The sequence below is a fragment of the Tauraco erythrolophus genome, chromosome 6 (genome assembly GCF_009769465.1).
Source record: "Tauraco erythrolophus isolate bTauEry1 chromosome 6, bTauEry1.pri, whole genome shotgun sequence".
Taxonomy (NCBI): Eukaryota; Metazoa; Chordata; class Aves; order Musophagiformes; family Musophagidae; genus Tauraco; species Tauraco erythrolophus.
This window is the reverse complement of record NC_141470.1, coordinates 55,601,872-55,608,787: the sequence shown is the minus strand read 5'-3', so window position 1 is coordinate 55,608,787 and position 6,916 is coordinate 55,601,872.

Here is a 6,916-nt window from a genome sequence, read left to right as displayed (position 1 = left end):
TATTTATTATCGTAGAATCATAGAATGGTTAGGGTTGGAAGGGACCTCAAAGATCATCTAGTTCCAACCCCTCTGCCATGGGCAGGTTCACCTTCCACTAGATCAGGTTGCTCAAAAGCCTCAACCAACCTGGCCTTGAACACTTCCAGGGATGGGGCATCTACAACTTCTCTGGGCAACCTGTTCCAGTGCCTCACCACACTCAGAGGGAAGAATTTCTTCCTTATATCTAACCAAAATCTACCCTCTTTACATTTAAAGTCATTACCCCTTGTCCTATAACTGCACACCCTTGCAAAAAGTTCTTCTCCAGCTTTCTCGTAGGTCCCCTTTATGTACTGGAAGGCTGCAATAATGATTAATTATCATTAATTATATAAAAGCAAATTCAAGAGGAAGGAAGGATTCTGCCTTTCTGGCATAAACAGGAGACTTTTACTATGGCTTTGTGTGTATGGGGTTGAAGTAAACAGCAAGTAACTTTTGGCTAATTTCAAACAATTTTTATAGTAGGGCAAGAAGAAAAGAACACTTCTGTGATATTGTTTCTTCTGTCTCGGAGTTACTGTACTCATTAGCAGAAAGGGGAAGTGGAGCCCCAGACACCTATTTTGCATATTAAGCACATGATAGTGAGTGAAGTGGAAGAGAAACAAAACTTTTTGTGGAAGGCTATCTTGCACCTTCAGTTATCTGACAGGTCAGCTAAGGCAAAGGTTGGAAGAAATAGTTTCAGGAATAATGGCTCATGTCAAATGCAAAATAAGAATGGATCGTCTCTCACAATTGCTTCAGTCCTAAAAGCAAATGTATAATACAGCTAATTCCGTTAACAAAACAAACTTCACGTTTACTTACTCTTAACAAGTAAGTCTACTCTGACTTAGAGACAGTATTTTCAGTAATTTTCAGTCTCTGTTTCAAGTCAAAACCTTTTGGTTGATGTCAGATTTATATGTGCTAGCTCAAGATCCCTCTCACATTCTTGTCCATATACATTTTACTATTTAGACTCTCTCTCGAATCAGGTGTTTGAGTGAAGACACTTGGCAAGCGTTGTTTAGAGAGACTGTGGATATCCTTATACTTGTGACTGTAACTTCTTTCCCTCTCATCATCTGTGACTCGGTGTCCCACACCTACAGTACTTGAACTCTTTCAAACTTTTTGGCTGTTATCTCACATCTGTAAATGCTTATTCTTAGTACGGATAGCTGTTAAAGTGTATGTAATATTAGATCAGGTTTTGTTGCTGTTGTTCTTTCTCCCATCCTTTACTTGTTTCCTCAAACAATCTTCTATACCAACATATTGCAACTAGCCACTATACCTTTTTCATGGAGAACTCCTACTCATGCCTGAGACACTAGCAAGAATGTGAATGAAGACAACACTTACAGCTCCTGCCACTTCAGATCCTCCTCTGTTGAGGACCTGTTCTCTTGAGTTTCTGATTATAATGATGAATCCACGGTGGGTGGCTTACATCCACATTTCCCCAGAGCTTTAGAGGTCATTTTGTCAGATCACACATTACAAGTATTCTCGGGTTAAATTCTGAGGTATGTTGAAGGTTGTTATTAAGTAGCCTCTCCTGGTCTACAGAAGTTTCCTTATATCTTATTAGTAATCCTCTTCCTTCCAATACCTGAAGGGAACCTACAGGAAGGCTGGGGAGGGACTTTTTACAAGAGTGTCCACTGATAGGACAAGGGGAAATGGGTTTAAGTTGAAGGAGAACAGATTTAGATTAGATTTTAGGAAGAAATTTTTCAGTACGAGGGTGGTGACACTTTGGAATAGATTGCCCAGAGAGGTTGTGGATGCCCTCTCCCTGGAGGTGTTCAAGGCCAGGTTGGACAGAGCCTTGAGTAGCCTGATCTAGTTGAGAGGTGTCCCTGCCCATGACAGGGAGGTTGGATTAGATGATCTCTAAGGTCCCTTCCAGCCTATGCCATTCTATGATTCTATGGGGAACCCGCAAGGTTTGAGAAGATCACGGACAGCTCCTCTGTAAGACAAATCCTCCAAAACATTTGGCCACAAATATGAATTACCAATCATCATTGGGCCTCATTAGGACTTAAATCCAAGGAGGAGACATCAGCACTGCTGACTATTCAAACATACTCACAGCACTAGAACTAACATGAGTTAATAGAAAATCCATCCTGTCTCATGACAGATTAGGCAACATATTGGAAATAATAAACCAAATGAATTTACAACCTTCAACTTCTACATCATGTGACTCAGCTGCACATAATCATTATTTCAGTTAATGTGAATATATCACCTTCTCAGACACTAAGAAAAAAAGAGTTCAGGACCTTACAGAAGTCCAAAAACTGTAGGGTATCTTGTCTCCACATATAACTCTAACAATCAATGCCACCAGTGTGGGATGGGAAGCTCATCTAGACCACTCAAGTTATCATAACATCTTAGAGCTAAAGGCATTTGTGGTATGTGGCAGGATTGTTTTTAAGTGTTATAGTATCATCTGTTCAGATTTCAAAGGGCAATGGCACAATTAATTTTCATGTAAACCAATAAGAAAGAGGAAGTTTTTTAAGAAATTGTGTTAATTACATATTAATTCTAGGTTTATTCCACTTGTTTGGTCTTCAAAACATATTACAAACCCCCTCAGTGGAAAACTCACATGTGATCGTGAATGTCTGACATATTAGATCATTGAAGACCAAAGTGGATACCCAATATTGGAAAGAAACAAGAAGGGCCAAAGCCAATGCCCTAGATTAACTCTGGTTTTAGAGAGAGGATCCCAAAAATATCTAATTGCATCACTGTGTCTAACAAGTTTTTCTCTGCATTACTTAGAGCCTGAAAACCTTTTTAGGAAATATACCCACAGTAGAAATATATAAGCAGCAAGTGGAATTCAACACACATTTTAACATGTCCTATTCCACTCTACAGCTATTGCGTGGTGCTTGTTTGACTGGGTCATCTTACAGATGGAATCTAGTTTAGATGAATAAATGGTTGGAAAGAAACATCTTTTATTCAGTATCACATAGGCAGATTCCTAGGGCCACGTCTGAACTGCCCACAGTCTGAGAATTACTGCTTCTTGCAGATGACATGTGACTTATTTACCTTGAAGTAAATTCCATGGCAATCCTCTTTCCCAGTTCATACAAGATCTTGAAAACTGGGATCCTATATTGATGAAGGGACTGGGTGAGAGTGGAGGTAACCCAATCCTGTAAGTCCTGTATAGATTTTAGATTGAATTGTTGGGTCACAGAATCATTCATTAAAAGAAATTATGCTTTATGTGTAACCTGGAAAATACATTTATTCCCTCTGAGTGCTCTGACAAAATGTAGTAACTCCAGTACGATTTTTTACCCATATTTAGTGTCTCCTAGTATGGTGTGTAGTCTTTGCAATTGCCTGATCTTCTAGAAGACATAAAGCTTACATCAACACTATCAAAGTTTGTTCCATTTACATTTTCACAATTCGTGATAGTCTCATAAAAAAGTTTCCATTTACAAAATTAGAAAAAAAAAAGTTAAAGCAGAAAGTTTAATGTTTTAGACTTTCGTGGTATCTCTTTCCGTGGTGCTTCCTTGAGGTCTGTATTTTTATTCCAGTAATCGATGTTCTCAGGTTGCAAGGATCTGCAGGGTGTCAGGGGAGAAAGACGCAGGAAAGAGAACTCGCTGCCTGTTTCACTGACCTATTTATAACGTCCATTATGTACAGACAGCTGCTTCCAAACATCTTGTGACTGCTGGGCTGAGTAGTGAGAATATTTAATTCTGTCACAAGGGGCATACAGCTTCATTAAATACCACTGAAAACTTTGCAGGTGACTTTTCAGTTTACAGGTGCCCTCCCCAGAGTCCAGGCCCTGATCAGATATGCTACAGGGGCTGCTGCATGGTTTGAAAGGTTCTGGCTGCATTTCTCTGCCTGCAAGCATGAAAAGTAAGAGATTCGTATCTAGCTGTAGATAAAAATTAGACTCTCTGTACAAAGCCTTTAGATCACTATTCATATTCAAAGTAGAAGTAATTTTTACTAATAATTTGCACACATTAATTTTTATTATCGCTCTCATTGTAAGGAGATTTAAATAACAAAGCTAGAAAATATCTGCCACAATAACCATATCACAGCAAGCTTAAATCACTTTCTCAAAATTCGTAGCAAGAAAAAACTGGGGCTTTAGTTCTGATATTTTAATGAAAAAAAGAGGCAATTTTTGCAGCTGACAAAATTATTTCTTTTAAAAAATTACTGTTTTCCATTTTGAGCAGATTCCTAGGTTTTTCATTGTTCATGAAGGGGAATTGCTAGGTAGCAGAGGCAAACCAGATACATAGTCACACAACTTGTACTTAGAAAGTTAATGATTCTCTTTTCTAAGCATATTGAAATAGGGCTTTGGCAGTTATGTTCTGTACTAAAATATGCTGAAAAACATAGGAATTGCAAAATATAGTGACAAAAAAAAAGGTTGGTCATGTCATCTTAATTCAGCCGCCTTTTGCATATGTGTCATGATATATTACTACACAACTACGTATGTGGACTAAAGTCTTTGCTTCATGCAGTACATTGAAAATACACCAAATATAAGGAAATAATAGGAAATGGAAAATAATGTGATAGTCACTGGATGAGTTGTCATTTAAACTTTAATTTCATTCTCATGCCATTCATCACTTAAATGCATCACTGAATAAAATGGTATGAACTTGCCCCGTAAGTCTGTATGGCAGTCGTACATGACTTTGCATGACTCAGTATGGGCAGAGAAATCAGGTAGTGCAGGAAAAGCTAAGGTGAAAAGTTACAGCTCTACGCTGCCTGCCCGTGTCCCCACGTGTACTCCATGGTAATGAAGGCACCTAACCTCTTCCTTTAGCTACCTTGCATGATCTCACCTGCACTCCCAAACAAGCCTACATTCACTCAAGCTGTCACATTCACACACCCAGAAGTGGTGTTACTATCTTCACATTCCAGATGGGGAATTGAGGTACAGTGAGGAGTAACTAAAGAGGAAGAACTTTTCCACGCCTGAACAGAGCACAGCAGGTTTGGGCTAGTCAAAATGTACAAACGTTGGAGACAGATCAGTTGCTAATGAACATTTCAGAGAATTTAAATCACCAACCTTCAACATACTTCTAGGTTTTGAAGGTACATAACTCGTCCGGACGTGACTGGCTTCTCACAAATACAGCAAAAAGTCATGGCCATGATTTGAACATAATCATTCCTCTCGGTTATATGAGTGCAGCTGTGCCAGGCAAAGCACAAACCCCTCTCTGAAAGTGGCAACTACAGGTGATGAGGGAAAGTAAAAGAACAGGACAAGAGATACACCTCATCTATGTTGTCCCTGGGATTTTGACTCAGGGACTTCCAGAGGCAGAGGTGGTATCTTTGCATTTAAATGGCCTTCAAAGATTTTTTTTTTGTTTTAATTTCTTTAATAATTAATAGAATTTTTCAAAGCATACAGGTACAAGAGCATCTCAGCAGGAGAACTGGTAAACAGAGGCACAATTCTGTCTCCTTTTGCCCGAACACACATCTTTTGTTTTCTTCCATACGGCTGAATGATTTATAAACTGAAAATTATTAGAAAGCAAATCTTCCATAAACATTTAGCACGGAAAACGTTAGGGTAAAACGAAAGGAGTTTGGGAGGACTTTTAAAAGAGCTCTATTTTAACATGAAATGATGGAAATTCTTAACTCTACCTAGTGCCTGTAGCTGTGGGTAGATGAGCAGGAGTGCAGTGCAACGGACCCAGGCTAGAACATGTAGCCGACTCCTGGCTGGGATATTTGAAGTTTAAGCGCTGCTCATTTACACCCTGGCAAGGTTGCTGCATCTCCACTGTTGCATCCTCACTTTAGCATCAAAATGAAACACAAAGTTGGGCTGTGCTTGTATTCCTTCTCCCGCAGTATAAATCAACTGTATTATGCACGCAGACACACATTCTTTTAATCTTCCTGTTGTTACTGCTTTTCTTTCGTTACTCCTATTTCTTTCTTTTCCTGTAATAAATCACGATGAAACTTTTCCTACAGTGTCCTCACTATCTTATTTCCTTTCTCCATACACAAATGACAGAGCTAGCATATTACTCTTTTAACGATAAACAAAGCCAGCCCTCCTAGACTTGACAGAAGTTAGGAGACCAAAAGTGCCTATTGACATTTTAAAATAGCAACTTTGAGAATATGAAGTCTGGAGAGTAAAATGCCACTTGTGGATTTGGGAGTTTATTTGCATTCAGCTATATGCCTTCATGCATTTTCATTCACTGTTTGTTGAAAGAAATTCAAGCTACTCAGAATCATTCTCTAAAAGGGTAGAGGTCTACCATCTCTACCAAGAGGATGCAATTTGATGTAAAGAATGGAAGACCAATGGCATTTCTTTCTTCTTTGATACTTATTGAAGCTTGATAAGGCAAAACATTTGTGTGAAAATGTTCACAAACAGGCATTCTTCAACAAAAAGATTTAAGGTCATTGAACCCTTTTACTGTCTTCAGGAGGAGTTTTTTTACTAAGAAACTGTTATCTCCTGCATACATGCTCTCATTCCCGTGGGTGAAAACTCAGCAACTCCAGTGCAATATTACTGCCCAAGATCTTCCTAACCACTCTTGGCTGAAATGGCCCATACAGGCTACGAGAAGTTCTGATAAGGAGGGTAACAGATCAAGCCTAACATAAAATTCAACAGGCTGCCAGCACGACAGGCAAGCACAACTGGTGCTGTGACTGCTGGGTGGTAGGTCTTCCCTGGGCCAGTTTGGCAATTTTCTGACTTAACTGCAAATTACACAGGTTAATCCTGGAGCTGTATAGGTGTAGGTGGACTGGGCAAGCCTGAGTCTAATATGGAAGG